Source organism: Gadus chalcogrammus, chromosome 5, assembly GCF_026213295.1.
Source record: "Gadus chalcogrammus isolate NIFS_2021 chromosome 5, NIFS_Gcha_1.0, whole genome shotgun sequence".
NCBI classification, from domain to species: Eukaryota; Metazoa; Chordata; class Actinopteri; order Gadiformes; family Gadidae; genus Gadus; species Gadus chalcogrammus.
Window position 1 is genome coordinate 9,729,370 of NC_079416.1, and position 20,274 is coordinate 9,749,643.

At 43.8% G+C, this 20,274-nt stretch overlaps 2 long non-coding RNA genes across 2 annotated transcripts in view; one reads left to right on the forward strand and one right to left on the reverse strand.

Moving 5' to 3' along the window:
• The window catches only part of LOC130382743 (uncharacterized), a 53,961-nt gene that overhangs the window by 9,109 nt on the left and 24,578 nt on the right, over positions 1-20,274 (reverse strand). The window lies entirely within an intron of this gene.
• On the forward strand, positions 584-17,224 carry LOC130382742 (uncharacterized). The gene is made up of 3 exons (XR_008895614.1): positions 584-697; positions 798-928; positions 15,409-17,224. It is a non-coding gene; the product is annotated as an uncharacterized LOC130382742 (long non-coding RNA).

Here is a 20,274-nt window from a genome sequence, read left to right on the forward strand (position 1 = left end):
CCAAACACACACATGCACCCACTTTCTCTGTCTCTCACCTCTCTCGTCCAATCGCTCACAAGCGCACGCAACTCCAACCAAACTAATAGTTCTGATGGTGAATAAGATTAGGTCATTGTCACCCTAAAAATCCCCCCGTGGCGAGAGAGAATCGTTCATTGAACGGGAGCTGATTTGAGAACAGAGGTTGCTTGATGTGATGCTCTAACTTCACTCTTCAGAGTCCATTGGGTCCCATTGTCTACTCCTTATTTAAAAATAATCGGAGCCCCTCCATGTTGATCCATAATAGATAACATAGTTGTCGAGGAGCTCTGGAATGAATCAAAATCTCCACATTCCCAGCCCTGCTCACCCCCCCGCCCCCCCCCCCGTCCCTGTGGTCTATTTCAGTGGAAATCCTGAAACCGTCGAAGTATTTCTGACCGTATACCAAATCACACCCCTCCTTCGCCTTCTGAACACACACAGGCCTGAATATGCGTTGATACTCCAGTCCCGTCTTTACAGATCGTACTTTAAACAGCCGTGATCTGCGAATAAACACAGCCAGTAAACAATGGAGTGGAGGCCGTGCCCACGTATATGGCAAAGTACACACGCACCACCAAATTGCAGAAGTGTAAACTCAGGACCTCACAGCTCTGTCAATTTACACAGACATTCAATTCATTCTATTAATTTTAGACATATAATGGTAAGCTGATTTTTTTTATAGCACACTGATCGATATCTGTGTAAAATAATCATTTTTTTTTTAACTAGCGGGGCAGTGAAATCTTTGCTTTGTGCTAAAGTCAACAGTGACAGAGTTTGAGCTCAAATAAATGCCGTGATGTCTGGAGCCCTTTGCAGAAGGCAGACGGCAGGGGCTCTCCGATGGGCTTCCGTGGCTTGCCAACAACAAGCATCGACTGTTTTTGCACAGGTATGGACGCATTTCTATTCTTTAGTTTTTAAAATATGTTTCCGATTTAGCCATTTCTAGTGTGTGTAGGCCTGCTTTGCAGCGGCACTGATGCTGCATGCTTTCCAAAGGATGAGCTGAGAAAGTGTCAAGAGTGCGTCGTTATTGGCTTTCCACAACAAAGGGTGGTGCGAAGATGATTTGCAGGTTGTGATGGAAATTGCCTGCTATGGTTTCTTCTGTTTTTCCGTGAGGGAAGGGGCGCGCATTGAGCGGCTGATTGGCATCGGGGCTGATCCATTGAACAGTGAAATGCAATATTGCGATCAATCGAACCCCACCGGCTTATTCGGGGTGATGGACGTTTTTAGGAGGTCATTTTTAAAAAAAAATGTATAGGGCTACAATTGCATTAATATTTGTGTTTTGAAGAATTTATTTTCAATTGACTAATCTTTGAACGTATTCAGTTCAATGAGATAAAAGCAACGCTCTCAATATTAATTGTGGATTTATTTATTTTTGGATGGGCCTTTGTCAAAATTGATTTTTCCTCGATTCCTGTAAATCTGGCCTCTTTTTAGAGCCGTTGTCTTTTTTGGGATTATTGTATTATTAATATTGTTTTTATTATTATATTATTATTATATTTATATATTTTTATTATTATTAGGCCTATTATTATTATTATTAGGCCTATTATTAAGATTCGATTATTACAAATATTCATAGACATGTAGGCTATTAATATAATGCATTAATATTATGACTTTAATAATCATATTACATAATCATTCATATGTTACTATTTTCCTATTCTAACTTTTGTTTTTGCTGTTGATGTAGGCCATCCTTTTTTGGCAACCGCTATTAAGATGCTATTTAACGCTATTTCATTTCAATGCTAATGTTTTTTTTCGCGCAAGAATCGTGCAGTTAAGGGATCAATCAAAACATAGAATAATGAAAGCCCTGGGCATGCTTAATTCACTTGATTAAACAAGTGCATCCCGACTTTGCTCTGCACCCGATCCGCCGATAGATGGGATTACCTCGGCCAAGACCCCCTCCAGTGCCGAGCGAAATGGGAATGGCCTTTTGGACCTTTGCAGGTTCAAATTCAACCAACCCCAATCTGCACCGGACGCCCAAAAGGGCAGAGAGAACACGGCACATCTGTGAGGGCCAGTCATGAATAACTCCAACTTCTGCCTTTCTTTAATAAGATATAGGCCTAGGAAAACCAAGACTGACATAGGCCTATGTGCCTCTAAGGGGATCTTATAGAAATAAAGTGAAATGTGGGCCCCCTTTCAAGCTAGACTTAGTTGGGGTGGCCTAACGTGCACGGGCCCACATGTGTGCCCGCCGGGTCTACTTCTGGGTTGCTAGAACAGGACCAGATAAAAGTTGTATGTGTCTTTGGGCACAGTCTCAACTTCAAGCAAGCTCGTTTGTTGTTATGGCAACAGAATGAGGGCTGGCCTGGCTTGTTGATCCCTTTACTCCGCTAACCTGATTTCCCTGTATATCTCAAAAGTCATCTTATTTGCATATTTGTTAATTAAGGGACCGACATTTCGATCTTTCTTCGTTTCTCCCAGGAACACAATGAAGGCTTGCATATGCAGAAAGCCGCCTGGGAAAGCGACTAAAGCTATGCGCTTGAAACATTATTGATAGCATCGTTGCTGAAATGCACACGACTGAGGCCTTTAGTTAGGCCTAGTCGTCGATTTATACGTTAAAATATCAAGGGAAATTTACATTTTTTGATAATGCATGCAAATTACGCTAAATTTAATTAATTGATTAAACTAATCATTGTTTCCAAATATATGGACAGGCCCGATCTAGGCTTTTTGCTAAGTTATGGCCATTTCTGTCTCTTCAATGGATGTCAGGAGCCGATAAGCCCGTGTGTGCTTGCACCACTAGTGGTGGCTGTGTGAAGCCTGCTGGAACACCCAAGTAGCGCGCGGTCTCCCGGGTGATGGCGGGACACCAGGCGAACGAGCTGTAATTCTGTCCCAGCCTATTGCAGGGGTGGGACCGTCCACAGTAGCGCGACTTAACTCCTCTTTCACCAGAGATACTCCTAATCCCATATCTTAGCAAGGGAAGCTGCTATCCCACAGTATATTAAGGGACAACAAAGTCAAATCTCAAAGCCACCCATGGTTTCTCAGCAGTTAGGCAGTCACGGTTTACACGCAGCGTGTCCAACCACCCTGCGTCAATTAACGAAGACGTTTGCCTCCCTGTGGCATAGGGTACAACTAGTTGTGGACAGTTATATGATCAAAGTGATTTATAGGCCTTGTTAAAATAATATCATTACGTAGTACCTTTCATTAGAGTTAGGGAAAATGTGTTTTTTCCATGACCCTTCTCTGGTAGGAAGTAGCAGTGTTTCTGTAACGATTAAGGCTTTAATAGCCTATACATTTCATTTAAATTGTTTTTAATTAATACCCGGCAAGCATTGAACTTTGTATCCTACCGCAAGAGCTAATAACAAATAAAGCAGGTTATTTGCTATGTTTTTATTGCATAGCCTATTCCCAGAGTTAGGACTAATTTCTTTATTCAGCAGTTTTAGATTCAACAAACGATACGACGATTATCCAGGTTATGTGAAGGCTATTTGAAAAAGTAATTAATAATATATATATATATATATATATATATATATATATATATATATTTATATGTATAGGTATACATGACTCTGTTAACATAAAAGATGTAAACAGTTCAAATCTTTATAAAACAGCATTACATGGGAAGCCATAATTATTTAGCTTGAACATTAGAAAAAGTGTATTGTAAAAGAGTAAATTATGATTTATTATTTATCTTTTAAATATATTGTAGGCCTAGCCCTGAGTGTGAACCAATGCAATTTTCTCTGCTTAACAATGGTTACTTGGTTGTGGTATTATTATATATATTTATTTTGTATGTCTTTCTTTCAAATTATTTGGATTAAATAATCATTATTATATATGAAAATTATCCTAGGTCTATGTCTAATTTCGATTTCTCTAAGATCATTTATCTAAGAGCATCGGTTCTTTGAATTGTTTGTATACCAGGCCTGGGTGTGTGTTTGCTGTATTATTTTGATGGGAGTGCAGGCAAGGTGGGAATGCGGCCACTGGCTGTGATGTGTCTGAACTCCTATGACACGACTCTGTGAGATTCCTTCTCATAATTCAAACTGCATGAAGCGATGAAGCTGAAAGGGAGAGGGACAAAGCAGGAACAGAGAAATGGAGGGAAATAGAGAGAGAGAGAGAGAGAGAGAGAGAGAGAGAGAGAGAGAGAGAGAGAGAGAGAGAGGGAGAGACAGAGAGAGAGAGAGAGAGAGAGAGACAGAGAGAGAGAGAGAGAGACAGAGAGAGAGAGAGGGGGGAGGAGGAATAGGTGAAAATTATGTCTGCATCAACAATGACCGTTCCTTTAGTGAAGGTACATTTGGGCCCCTAGAGGTTTGGGCCACTGCAAACCTGACGGTCTGTGTTTACTTTGCTTAGGTCATTCATCATGCAGGGAGGATTCCATCCTCCCCCCCCGCCCCTCATCACAGAGCCTCCATCTAGCAATTTGTTTCTGAATAAAAAATGTGATCATGATTGCTCCGGCGGAAAAATACGAGGAGAGGGAAATTCAAAATCAGCGTCTCTCCAAAGCCCGGGTGCTCCGTCTCGGTATCGATCAGCGACAGATCAAATGGATGAGGGGAGAGGCCGGGTGTCATTCCCCTGGTGTGTGGCAGTGAGGCTGAGCCACCCGCGCACAGGACAAGATCAGCCCCTTAGAAGGAACGTGACGATCATCAGGAGATAATACACGTATGATCAACCATGCAGGAAAGTGCTCTTTCCGCCCCATCAAGATGAAAGATGCACCAAACAGGAAATTAGCAATTGGCTAGGGCTGACAGAATAACATGTTTCTCCCTTTCTTGTGCCGTATGTTGGTATTTGCATGTTGGGCGTTAGTATGTATAAGAAGCACACGTACACGCACACAGATAGCACACACACACACACAAACAAATTATATGCATGCATTTTGTTCATAAGTTTTCCATGACATCTCTTTCACTTTCTTATGACGATGTACCTATTGTCAGTTCGCTTTGGATAAAACCTCTTCTAAACGCCCTGAATGTAAATGTGAACGTACTCTGCTAGCCTTTGACATCCCGCCATACGGCAGCAGCCCCTGCCAGGCCCCGATCAGGTGATCAGGTGATGCGCGCGGTGTCCTCCTCCTGTGTGATTCCCCTTGAGGCGTGCTGCGCCTGCGTGAATAACACAGTGCCACAGCCCCTGTCTGACCCCTACCCTCCGCGGTGGCAGGGAACATTCAGCGGCACATGTCCACAGCGCCGACGCCAGCTTCCTTCCAATATCCCACCCTTTCCCTCCTTTCAAACGGCTCCGGGAAGCCGGGGCAGGGCCACGCCAGCCAATCATGGCGAAGGACACTCAAGTCATTAAAAGTTAATGAAACCTATAAACATGGTCCGCCAGTGATTCATTTAAACCCCCGATCCAATCTCCTAGCCCAGCCAATGCAAACAAGCCTGCGCGGCCCCAGTGTGGTCGTCGGAATAACAAACTACGCAATATTTTGTCCTGCACATGTTCCCTCTATGCAGACAGCGGCGGTGTGATAGGCTATTTCACAGCGGCACTTGTCCAATTTACTGAATGCCAGAATGGTGTTATGCAGAGGTGAATTCTGTAATCTGCGTTAGAGTTGAATTTAATGCCTTTCCTTTTACAACGGGGCTGCTTGTCAGGAATGGTCGCAATAGATATGCCCTTTCAACATTCATGAGAATCACTGACATTCAAATAATGTGCTCATTTTAATACCGCGTGAGCGAGAGCCAAATCAGTGTGAGGAACTGGTGTTTGTTCTGCCCCATGGTTATGCGAGTGTCGAGAACGGTTCCGTGATCCATGCAGATTATGGCTATGGTTGAGGTTTAGGGATGGCCTTTTTTTTTTACTAGGTCCTCTCTATATGTCAGTCTTTGTTTCTTTGGTTATGGCATTCATCATGGTTTCAGGTGAGAATTTGTCATTTACATCACTTCCCTGCTTGTTGCACCACACGCCCTAAATGACAGGCCACAATAAATCCGATCACAACCAATCAACAGCCATGAGGGGTCCTTGTACAAGAGCCAATAAAGCAGGAGTTAAGTGGTCGAACAGCAACCCCTTCTGTTTTAAAGACTTCCATCCCCCCCCCCCATCCCTCCCCATGTCCCCCACATATTTTTCCATGGGGGCCATTCAAATTACATTGCACCCAACGGGTATCACCACTGTCAGCCCTCTAATTAATTCCCATAGCCGGACTTGAATCAAATTAATCCCCATTTTAATCCTATATAAATGGCAATGTCGTTCATCATGGAGAGGCTGAGGCTCGGTTGAAGGATCGGGGGGATGGTGTCGAAAGGGCTGTTGAGCAGATTATGGTGAGGGATGAGGGCGGCGAGGTTCCACCGACGCCGAGTGGTCCCTTGATACACACTATTTAACCCTCGCCTGCACCACAGTGACAGAGCCGCATGCAGCCACTGCCATTTAATATCCGTTCAGATTAAGGAGTCAACAGGAAGATTTATTGTTATTATCGCCACAACGATGCACCGTTACAATGATACAACATGATAGAGAATAAAATCTAAATTGTATGGCAGATTCAATTGTCATGCATCAAGTATTTCTAGGAATCTTTTAAGGGCACAGTAATGAAATGTATTGGGATTTGATAGACTTCACATGACTTGCGGTCACAATGTCGGAAACAGTTGCGTCTGTATATTGATGCAAATAAAACTTCATGTATCCATCGCATGCAAACTAAGGTTTGCATGTCAGCTGCAGTGAATTTTGTTTATGATGTTGTGATCAGGGTTCTGACCGCTTTATGTTATTATTATAGTTCCGTTTATTCAAAGATAGTTTGCTAAAGGACTAATCTATACAAACACGATTGTGCCACAGTGAAGCATTACCGGTGTCTTTTAAATGCAAATATAAGTATTTGTATAAAGGTCCAGATGGCGGCTCGAGCAGCAGTTATTGACGCGTGTCTCTGTAAAAATTGGTACTGACAGAACTGTGAGAACTTGTGTGTTTCATTGCCAGTGCTTGTGTGCTGATAGACGGGAAATGAAAAATACCACCTGCTCATTCACCACTAGCGCGATGACACTATGTCTCTGCGTTCTGAGGAGGCGTACGAGAGGGAGTGCTGTCTGCGACCCAAATGTGTCCTGTGTAACGTTAGAATATATTTTTTTATATTCAGAGGAAATACAGCAATATCACAATTTAACCAGTAAAGTTGCATCTTCCTTACATGGATTCTGTTTCAAGGCTGTCTGAAAAGGAGTGGTTGTCCGCCCTATGTTTTTTGTTAACTTGGCTGCGGAAACACATTTTGCATATATTTGCCGCGGTTGTTGACGCAAATTTAAGAAGCAGTATCTAAAGTTTGTAAAAGTAAAAGGTGGCGAGGGAGGCATCTGAGGATGGCAGACTGTTCTGAAGTAAGTTTGGCAGTTTGGTGGATTGGTTTGGTGGCCGTAAAGCCTGGTCCACCAAATGTCCCTAAAAGCTATGGTTTATTGACGCATCTGTAAGCCTACATATTTATCTGCCAAGCTTGGCTCGTGTATCTACCTACTGTTGTGGAGAGCTTGAGGAAAGGCACACACACACACACACACACACACACACACACACACACACACACACACACACACACACACACACACACACACACGCACAAAAGTTTTCTGTTTGCCTTCATTCTACCAAATCCTGGACAGCCGTGTTACAGCCCATCACTATTCATACCATTGTGCTGTCACAACAACTAAAGGCATCATTTGTGTCGCACAATCTCATCTTGTATGTATCCACTACCAAATGTTTGGCGACTGGGAGTGGCATTGGTGGCGGCTGTATAATTTGGTAGGAAACATTTTACCGAACATTTGGTGCTAAAAAAAAAAGAAACGCCGGCATCGGCCCCAAGGCTTAAAGCAATTAATTCAGGATCCTGACATAAACTCTCCAATCCTTTGACAGCTTGGAGCTGAAATAAAAATGCTAGTTCTCCTGGGAACGGCAGGAGATAGCCGGCTCTTTTCTGGACTGTTTGCTCACTGGCCCTGAGAGCAATCTTCCCCAGTCAGAATGAAATGCAAGGACACAAACAATGTACCGGCGAGAGAATGGGAGATGGGGAATGAACAGTTTGGACTATTTGCTCAGCAGAAGGGCAGCCACAATGGCTGGCCCATGGCTTTCCCATGCATCAAGCCTCTTAGTGCTAGGCCTCCCTTTGTTGGCTGTTTTCTCCTTCCCCAGGCCAGATAAGAGGCCAGCTGCCCTATACTTTTTAATTCCCCCCCTTTCAATACCCGCCCATACTGTATGGTCATTTATCGAAGGATGCTACGCCGTTGTTGTCGGCCGAGCAGGTTATCGGAGTACGCATCTTCGGTCACCTACGCATGTGCGCTCGTTTACGGGGTCCGGGGCCCAATCGCTTTAACATGAAAGGCCAGGCTGGAGGACGGGGAGGGGAACAGCGCCTGACCCTTCCTTTCTTCTGAAGGAAGAGCAGCACAAGTCAAGCACAGAGTGCGATTACGATACCAGAGGGCTCTTTGCATGTGCCGTCGCTTTAGCATCTCATTGGTAGAGAGCAGGGACGCTTCTAGAAAGGAAAAAAGGACAAAGAAAGAAGGCCAGGATTGAAATTGGGTGGTAGAGCAAAGCCCAACGTGTGGTAAATAGTAAAACGCCGCCATTTTAAGCTACCGATGGCAGAACACTCTGAGAGTGGCGGCCCCGGAGTGGAATACTGTTGGGAGAAGGCACTTGAAGAAGAAATGAGATGTGGCGTTTATATGACCTAATGACAACTCCAGTCAGAAGAGCAAGCAAACACGGCGGGTTGTAGTGGCTCTAGTGAAGGCATGGCTCCATATTGTGCCCTCTTTGTTTTGGTTTTGTCGGTTTGCATTTGGATTTAGGTTGACTTTGTTCTGGTTGTAATGAAGCCCTATTCTCACTATGGTGTTTGTATTGTGACTCGCGTTGACTTGCTGTTTCGACTCGATGTAAAAGATGACTCGGGAATATATAAAAATAGATATTAATGAGATGTAATGATAATGTCTAAAGGCATGTTTGAATAGACAGCAAACCAATAAGTGCATGCAGACACAAACACACAAACAAATACACACACAAAGACACACACATAAACCCATCCCCCTCTGCAAAGGCTCCTGGTTGATTTCTACTAGTCGTGTGCCATTATAAACAGAGTGAAAAACAAAACTAAGAATTTGGTTCCATGGAAAAGCTATCACTTTACTACTTACTAAAAATAAAAAAACGAACAAAAGGTCAGATAAAACTATAAATAAATCTATACATTATATACATTTACACATTTTATAGACATACACAGATTTCAAGTGGCATTGATTTTAATCAGACAGCCTTTGTACAATTTCACAACAACTCAACGACTAAGCCCTTAATCTATGAAAACATATTTTAAACTGAGATGCTGTTGCAGGAGAGGATGGGATAAGCCACGTTCCTGGAAAGCGGTTCTTTATATGAAATCATACATCGTCTCTAATGAAAAGTTTTTGTCTTTATCATCATAAAAAATAGATATTAAATCCTCCGGGTGCAATGCCTTGTTCTTCTCCAGAAACAATAGGAGTTTGTTTCCACCTCTAACCTGCTTCCACCGTCGTAGCCAACGTGTCAAAGATCAGGTGGGGCAGGATGAATAGCTCTGCTATTGCGTGGCCTGGGAGAGCCAGGGCAGTCTTCTGGGTGGTGCTCCCAGCTTCACGCCCCGCCAGCAGTGAAAAAAAGCGGAGAAAAGGGTTCGAGCCATTTCAACACCGCTTAAGGTTGTCTACGGCCGTGTAATTTATGAGTTGAGAGGACTTGGTTTTTAAGTTCACTACAACCTACAATCTGCGGGCATTTAAGGGTGGAGAACAACCTGTGAGTCATAGGAAACTTACAACACACCTCCCATTACCTCAGGCGCTATCAGTTTTGTGGAAACCTGTAGCATTCTGGCCGGTAAAAGGATTTTTTAAGGTGCTCCATGTGGATTTCATGAAGCTGTGTTGTAGATGTGATGCGGCACTTAATGTGTTTTGTGACCTTGTTGCAATTTTAAGGTTGAGAGACTGTGACCAGGGCATTTCCATGTCCATGGCGCTCAGTGGGTGGTCATAGGTACGACCTGTCAGTCAGGAAGATGGATTGACAGGCTTGTGGTTAGCCTTCAGGCAAACTGTTCAGAGGAAATGGTACCTCCTCAGTAAAGTAAAGTGAGTCAATGGCCCTTGTGTTTGCAACAGCAATGCTGACGTTATTAGGAAGGTTGTAATTACTGTTAATATAGAGTGCCCATATTTTACAGGTTCAGCCTGAGGTCAGTATAGGCAACTGGATATTTCGTGTCCACACCGGCAAGAAAGACGGAAACACTTTGAGAAAGTCAGTCGTGTAGACATGCAAAATGATTCATTCTTAAAAACGAGTTTAGTGGAATCGATTGTCTTTAGGTTGTTTTTGAGAAATTTGCCTGTGTAAAATAAGGGTAACTATCACTCCCTTTTACAGCTTGTCTGGTAAAATTTTTAACCAAATAATGAAAATTAAATGAAACCAAACCAAATGTTATTATTAAGTATATCAGGAGTAAAACATTTTCTGTCAAATAAAGTGCACAATATAAATACAAACCCAATGACAGCATTTTAAAAGCTTGGAGAAGCATGCTCACATTTCTCGAAAAAGCACAAACAACATAATGCTCCATCATTTGTAAAACAACAGGTGAAGGTTTAACTTGTTTATTTTATTTTAGGCCTTCCTTAATTTCAACAAATACAAACTAGAAAAAATTCTAACACCTTCTTTGTGCCATTATTATTGATAAACATTGTTATTTTATTATTAATAAACATTGATTGCCTGTTAATATTTAAATAGAGTATTGCCACGGGATGAAATAGGCCAAATTAACTATTATTTCTAAAAGTATTAAAGGATTTAAGTTTCTTGTTCAAGCAAACAACAAAATAAAACATTATGATAAGATTTAAGTTTCTTGCTTAAGAAAACAACAAAATAATATAATTTTATTAAAGAAAATGATAATTATATTGTACAGAATTACAAAAAGCCTTCTAACAATATTAATATGAATTGGTTACACAATCATAATTGTGTGTAATTAATTAGCATTAAAATACTGAATCCAATGCAAACATGTACAATTATAGTTGTGTTTAAAGGGAGGAAAGCAAGTCATTAATATAGATTAGGGTTAATTATGAAATTGAAATGACTGTTTTAATAAAACCGATTTAAGGCTTTTCTTAAAACCAGTAAACAAATTGTTATACTTCAAATGTTTCTATTAAAAAATAGCATAAAAAAAATACATACAAATATCTTTGAAAACAATATAAATTTGTATTTTAATACACTATTTACCTAATTCACAATACATAATCTGTCCCTCAATTAATCGTCCACCATTTAGCAGTAAAAACGACTCAATCCGACATAGTCTTCCTTCAAATGACCTTTCCTTGCCAATGCATGGATGTCAGCACCCTGTAAACACCTCTGACACACATGCTTGAAGGGGCTAGGCGAGTCCGCTCCACATTCCTGGCTGTCCTGCGTCGAGGGCTCACCTCTGACGCCAGGACGCCAGTCTCCCACGCTCCCACTGACTGTGGGACTGCACCCAGTACCCAGCGCATACTCCCATTTCATCCACATTATTGTTTACATTGTGTGATCTCAATATTGAATCTTTAATCTAACAAAAAAGGTAACTCCAATTATTAATAATGGATGTAATTATATTATATATTAATAATCTATAATAATAATATCCTTAATAATTAACATACTCATTACAGTGAGAGTCATCGGTAAATGCTTTTCTAAGGCCGTTTCTGGGGACGGATCTCGGACCCGGAGGTTTGCCCGTGCTGTAGCTGCTCAGGGGCGGACTTCCACAGTTGTCCCTGTTTTCTTACCGATATATTCTTCCAAAGAAGAACTCATTCTCCACTGCAGGATGGAGGTTTCAAACTAAGTTTTTAACTCATGTATTTCTACATCGGGAAGGCTGCATTGCAGACGAATACCGTTTTTAAAAACGTCTTCCTATGTTTTTAACAAGGTTGTATTTGAAACCTTTACCGACCCTTTGTCTAAGGGCCTTGGTGTCCGTCCAGGTCGTTTAGCTTCTCTTCCCGCCAGCTATACGGGAAAAAGTTTAGTCTACCAGTGCTGGCCGAGTTTCCGCTTGCTGTCGGCCATGGAGGGACACCGACAAAGGGATACCTGGATCCCAGATTTACGGTCAGCTGTATGACATTTGTTGTGGTTGCGCCGGTCAGGTTGTCTCCAGTAGAGACCTAACCCGTGTGTCGCCAGTCCACAGATCCCCGCCCCCCAGCCACACGATTGGTGGAACTACATTTGAAGCGAGCGAAAAGGTAGCGCCCCGCTCACCCAGATTTGAGCTCATCTGCCATCAGACGAAAGATGTTAATCTAAAGTCTGATTTGCGAGACTACCGGGGACAGACTTTCAGACCCCCAACCCCACCCCCTGCCCACACACACCCCCCCACACACACCCCCCCACACACACACACACAAACACACACACACACACACACACACACACACACACACACACACACACACACACACACACACACACACACACACACACACACACACACACACACACACACACACAAGTAGATGTGTTTTAAAATGCAATGGAAGCACGCTCTACCAGGATGTGGGATTTTGGGAATATAATTCCAGCCCAGTGCTTATCGGCACACCCAGACTGTTTGAGTGTTTTGAGATGCGGGCTCCCTGAGGACAGATCGACGGCGTCCTGGCAGGACTGCATATCCAATACATGGACGGAGGGGATTCATGGAGGCTGTGTCTCTTACAAACTGCTCGACGGAGGGAGGATTCCCCCAGCGGTGCACACATAGCCAGGGAAGGTCCGAAAACATACGAATGAGGCTCACAGCCATAACAACCAAGCATGCATGCATGTATGCATGCTCACAGACGGACACGGATGCAATGCACACAGTGGCGCGCGTGCGTGTGCATAGGCCTGCTCAGAGGCGGCTTAGACGAGCACACACACACGCACACACAATGCATATTCAACTTCATGTGCGTGCACACAAACATGCAATCAGAAGCATACACGTACACACACACACGCATACACACTGAAACTCTCTCTCGCACACACACACACGCACGCACGCACGCCCGCCCGCCCGCCCGCCCGCCCGCCCGCCCGCCCGCCCGCCCGCCCGCCCGCCCGCCCGCCCGCCCGCCCACACACACACACACACACACACACACACACACACACACACACACACACACACACACACACACACACACACACACACACACACACACACACACACACACACACACACACACACACACACACAAACTGACTCTTACTTACTTGCTTATGGCTATCCATCGTATTCGATGATGACGTTTGTTATTGTGGGGGGTTGCGTTGATGCCATTTCATGTGGCTAACTGACTCAGAAACACACACACACACAAACACAAACTGACTCACACAGAAACACAAACACAAACTTACACACACACATGCACACTGACTCACACAGACAAAGTGCACCTCTCAGTCCCAGGTTGTGACCGGCCGATGGCATGGCCCAGGTATGTCAACTATGTTTGCCAAGCCATCCATCAGCCACCTTCTCTACTGAAACAGGAACCTTTGTTTAAAGCATACAGTTGTTAAGCCCATCCTTTTGACTCAAGTCAGGCTAATTTATTTCCTTATGGCCGAGGCAGGAGGATTTATCGGCACCTATGTTTTGGACTCTTTGTCCTCCACTTGTTGTGGGCTGCCCTGTGTTCAGTGTGTTGGGAGGAGGGTGAAAAGAAAAAAAATGGGTTGTGAGAAAGATGACGGTGGGCTGCGGTTTGAGGACAGCCATGGCTCTTATCGTCTGTGACCAGGGTTAGCAAATAAACGCACGGCGGTGGACGTCAAGCCGCACGTGATTTATAGCAACGTGGTGTTCACATATGACCCGCACCACATGGACGGTTCTAAAAGTCCTTTGATAGCCCTGTATAAGGGAGCTTTTGTAATTGAAAAATATATATCGACATGTTTTGGTACTGTTTTGGGTAATATTTTGACCTGTCTGAGCACAATACATTGGAGAACATTGTCCTGAATACAATGTTTAAACGTTTTGTGTGTAATTTGAATCTACTATACCATACTACAATTCTATAATATACTATATAAACTATTTCAACAACTATGTCTCAATATTACTATTTTCAGTTGTTGTTAAATATTTGCTGCTGTAGTACAAAGTACAGATTTTGCAGCAAATTGCATCTTTTAATCGCTGGCATATATCGTATCGTGAAACGATCCGAGGTAATCAGCCCTTGAGCAGGTTTTCTAACCCTGAGATTCAACCCTGAGAGTTATTCTGAGAACTATACAGAAACATAAAGCAAACCTGCCTGTGTTTGCCAAAGCACATAGTGAGTGGGAGTCTCTCGCTCCACTCCACGGCACCACAACCTTCATCTATCTCCAGACGGGCCGCAGAGGAGAGCAGATATGGCTAAATGCGCCGTGTTAATGATTGACCTGCCGAGCACAGAGCATCCTGCGCTGAGTGCCCACTTTGCCGGCTCTTGTTCTGCGTTTCTTCAGCTCTAAATGTTTGTGGTCCCACCGTCCCCTCTCCAGATCCCTTACAGTACTTGTTAGCTTTCCGGGGGTGAGGGTGGGGTCAAGACTGAGTTTCAATAAAGAACCATTGGCATGCCGAGGTGAAGGAGAGATAAGAGTTTGTCTTGGGCCCTTTTACCGGGTTACAAGAATGGGCCTGTGTAAACTTAATTTCCCCTTAAGATAAATGCGGCCCTGCTTTGTGAGAGCGAGTTCATGCACTGCCTTTTTTTTTTGTCCTAAAGCCTTCTTTGACAGGCGTGAAATGAGTCTCGTACTTTCATTAACAGTTCAAGATGGAGGGTAAACTCCAGGTCCGGGGACTGTTAATTAATTATGGGCCGAGTTGACTTGTTCTTGGCTTTAAAGACTTGTTCAGTTTATGGTCATTTTTTGGGAAACTGGGTTAATAAAAATGTATGAAACTGCATTTTAATGTGTATTAAAATGCACGCTGCACTATGCGGCAGCTTGACTCAATTATGTTATAGAGCCCAATCAATAACTTTGTGACGATATTCCTGCAAGATGTTTTCAAAAGGAACTAATATAAAGAGAGAGCTTAACCTTGTGTGTTCTTCTTATCCTCTACAGATGTGCGGGGCTTTGATTCGATGGAAACTTTTCAATGGCGGCCCACCGTCTACTTTCAACACACTACTCGGACCTTAAAAGGCACTTTCCTGTTTGACGTACCTGGCTGCAATATGAAATATCAAAGCCTCTGTCAGTGTGGAGCTGAATGGGAACAAAAGAGAGGCCTCCATTAATGATTAACTGTTCTAAAAGCCCCGGCTTTTGTATTCCCATGGTGCCCGGGCTATCTTGCCGCCATGTGACATGCTCACAGCATTTTTCGAGCAGATTGGGGGAAAGCTAGTGAGCAAACACAGGTGCTTTGGAGCGGCGTTGGCGATGCTGTCAGGGACAACCACAAACAAGAGCAGCTATGCCTGGCTAAATGAATCCCCGCCGCACCCCCCTTCCCCCCTCCCCCCGCCCCGCCACCACCAGCCACACACCCGACCCCCGAACGCTGCAGTGCTAGCTAACTTGTTTGCTAGCTTCCTAGCTCTCGCATAAAGCCAAAGCCTCCCTTCTGGAGAGTCTGCCCCCTCCCCTCCTCAAACCCCGCCCCCCAGACACAGTCCAATGTTCACTACAGCTGAGCTCCACAACTTCTCACACCCTCCAAAGAAACAAACAAATAAACGTGAGGACTGCAGAGCACTTCTTTGAGGCAATGGCGTTTGCTGTGATCACGATTAGTGGGAGAGCAAACACATTAACGATGTTCCGGTTTACACTTTCCAAAGCAAAATAAAATGTCTTTCACTTCAAGTGGGGCCATTCTAGTGACCCCCCCAGTGACAAATAAAGCATATACGGGCTGGATGATCTCTGCTTAAGAATTGGAAGCTAATAAAACACATTTTGTGATGGGTACCCCATCGGTACCTCTTAGCATGCAAAATACTCTCATAAATATCTGGAGTTTTTGTTTTTGTCCATGTTTCTTTTGTTGGAGTTAATGGCAAGGACATGTGTAACTAAAGTCAACCATCGCTTCCTACTGCCTGGCTGGCATAAAAGCGACTAGGGGGGTGCTGCATGTCGCACAACTTACGATAAGACCATCCAGATGATAGCCATGCGTTATCTTTACATGGCTTTCCGGCCGGGAGACAAATGAACAAAGTGTGATAACAGGAACAAAAGCTCAGCTCTTATTGGCTGTGGGCTTAATAGAAAAAAATTGTTGCATGGAAAAACCACAAAAGGTGCAGTTCATTTATTTTTTAATTTTCTCCATTGCCAAGGTCTCACGGTTTATCGCTTCCAATATTTATATTGACTTTGGTGGGAAATATGCTTTTGTGGGATGCAATTACCCGGACCTATAAAGCAGTTCTTACAAGTGGAAAGACGATAAAACGTGTTTCAGGAAAACACTTCAAATGAACCAGAGGGGGAAATGAATTCATAAAGGAGAGGCAGAAAAGAGGGCAGAGAAAGCTAGATGGGAGCCCAGCAAGACAGAGAGACAGACATACAGACGGACAGCACAAAAGAAGGGGGGGGGGGGGACAAGAGACGGAGAGAAAGGAGAGGGAGAGAGAAAGAGAGAGAGAGAAAGGGAGAGAGAGGTCAAAAGTGGTTACCTCAGAGACGGGCTGATGATCAGTGAAGCACCACTTCTCTCTGGCTGGGCTTTTCCAGCCCAATTCTCCGTCTCTCAGAGGTTTGTGTATACTCAGGGAATCACTCACGGCCCGTGTTTGCTCCATTTCCCCAAAAATAATTGGAAAAAAATATGGTTGCCCTGACATGAAATGTTCGGCCGAGAAAAGAAAAAAAAACGCTGATTATCCCCGTTATAATTGTAAGAATAAAGCATTTACATTTTTGAGCAACTGTGTCGTTTATTGAAGTCAGAGAGATGTGATTATAAGCTTTTGTTGACTGCACTATAATTAAACCAAAAGGAAAAATCCCCCTTCACATTTTTAGGTCAAGTTTTACCGCCTCAAACCTGAAGCCTGCCATCTTTATGGATTCTGCAAAGGTGACTGAAAATGGTGTGGATCTATTCATCCATTTCGGTCTCCCCCTCCGGTTTTCCTTATTTCCTCTGGCCAACCGCAGGGATTTACCCCGCGCCGGCCGTGAGCAGAGTCTGATCAGAGGAGTTACAAAGCCTCACTTTTAGGGGTCTTACTGTAATTCACCGGGCTGCTTTGTGAAGTGTGGGGGCCCGCATCTCAAGAGGGATTTGAGACAACATCTTTGTTGCGTCCTCATTGTCCCGCGCGCCAAAGTCGTCCAGCCCCCCCTTATTGTGGAGCGGAGCAAAACTCGCCTCAGAACCCGGCTCAATCAAAGAAAAGTTTTCCAGTAATGAGGTAAGACATGAAAGCTCATTGAAGGCGGCCACATGTTGAAAGGTCTTTTTGATCTCACCGGGGCACAATGGCCGAATTTGAAAAGAGCAAAGTGTGCTCTGAGCGCCAATGCGCCGCTTTAAACCTCTGGTCTTTTGACGGGCCTGCACCTAGAAAGAGAGTAATATTCCGGGATCGTCAGCTCTGAGGGGAGGGGCCCCGGGGCCCGTTATAGATTCAAGAGAGAGGCTAGCCTTTTACTCAAGGTTTTTGCCCTAGTAACAGAGCGTTGTGGTGATGCAGTCTTTTTTTCAAAATATATATCACGTTTATAACAGATCATTGTTCATTAAATATATATATATATATATATATATATATATATATATATATATATATATATATATATATATATATGTATATACCATAGTTATTCTGGAGAGGTGTAAGATCGTGCCTAAGACAGCACAACAAAACGATTCGACGTCTTGTGATAAATAATTGAACCATTTTTAAAGGGTAAATAATAAATCCCGGTGAAGAACAGGGAAGATTTCCTCGAGACCGGATCTTGTTGGTTATGAAGACATATGAAAGCCTAAATGGGGGCTGGGACAGGCAGTCTGGGTCGGTAAAGGGACGACTCTGTCCGTAGTGTCTGGTAAACTATCTGGAGCGTTACCATCAGACAGCCACCTGCGCAGGGAAAACTGTCTCGATTTTTATTGCTTTCCGTTGATTGTGTTTCATTTAAGTGAGGCATTATCAAACTCATGTTGGGATTTTCCTTAACAAAATAATGTTTTAACCACATCTGTTATTGCCATACAGCTCACAATGCTGCAAGGCGTGAACACAAAATTGCTCCTTAAGGAAAGAAAAGTCAATTCTACCTTGGTTTCATCTGCAGAAAATAAACGAAGTGGATCTCTTTCTTTTGCAACGGCTGTGTTCTACATTGGATTTATAATAACTGGCCACGATAGGTGTGTGTGTATTTGTGTATGTGTGTATGTATGCATGCAATATTTAATCTTTGTATACATATAAATACTTATCTGAATAATAATTTATACTGATCTGTATAATAATCACTATAAAAATGTAATTACTAATTTAACAATTGTTTAAATCATTTTTGTATCCTTTTTTGATCGGCAGAAATCTTTTAAATTCAACAAGTTTTCTCAAAAACATACAAAACCTGTAAGCGCCATGAAAGAGTCACAAAAAGTTTCAAGGTGTTTCAACTCTCCCCCCCCCCCCCCCCCCCATCCAGCGTATCAGCTGCCCCCTTGTCTTCTGTCGGAGCCCCCCCACCCCCCCACCCGCCTTAATTCTCCGGGCGTCCGTCCACCGCCTGACGGACCCATTAGGCACCATTCACCGCTCCGCACGGAGATAAAGGCGGCGCTCAGGTAAACGGGGGTCGTGGGGGGGGGGAACCTGCACCCAATCAGCTCAGGTGGCCCTGCTGCGACCGGCCACAGTCATGCCTGAGTTCTGGTGAAAGGGGCCAGACACCTCCCCGCCCGGCGCGGCCCGCGTCCCTTCCCATTGTCCCGATAACCCCCGGCCCCCCCCCCCCATCCATTCACCCAGACGTCTCCCTTTCCACACCGCCCACCAGCGAGCGGCCCGTGCTCCTTCTGTTATATTACCGTGGGCCGGGTCAATACGGATCAATGGGAGCTGCACAATATAGGAGGAATCATGAGGTGTGGGCTTATATACAAGGGAATAGATGAGCTATGAGTTCCAGGGGCTGGCGTTGAAATTGCACAGGCGACGTGAGAGGCAGCCAGTACACACGATACCAGTCGATAGAAGTAATATAAGTGTGTTTTCAAGGGGCGTCAAGGGTGTTTTTTTTTATTTTCTTAGTAGTAGAGCTTCTTTGAACATGAGCGAGAACATCAATAAAGATCTAGCGAAAAAAATATGATTTGTCTGAAATATCTTTGTTAAAGTGTGCCAAACAGGGTATGCATGAGTGATGTGCGTGGATGGGTCCGTGTGTGTGAGACAGCTGCTGCCGAAACGCTCTCCACCCTCGCACACACACACACACACACACACACACACACACACACACACACACACACACACACACACACACACACACACACACACACACACACACACACACACACACACACACAGACACACTCACTCAGGTAGCAGCTGGGCTGGCTCACCTGCCATATTAATAATCCCTGACAATCCCTTCCATCAGCAGAGAGAAGGAGAGAAAAAAAGAGATAGAATAGAAGAACCAGAGAGAAAAGGGGGGGGGGGGGGAACTGATGAAAGTAAAAAAGAAAAGAAAGGGGAGGTTGTGATGGAAACGAGGAAGAAACAAATCCATCACAGGAATATATTTTTTAGGTGAAACCAGCCAAACGGATTGACAGGAAAGTGAGAGTCAATATAGTAAAAAACAAAATAAAATCCCTTAACACCAAAGAATAATATAATTTATAAAACCGATAAAGCTTGTGTGATGAGCGGGGCCCAACATTTTAAATAAAGTAAATCCAAATTGCTTCCGATGGCCGTTTTCCAGCACTTGTGTCTG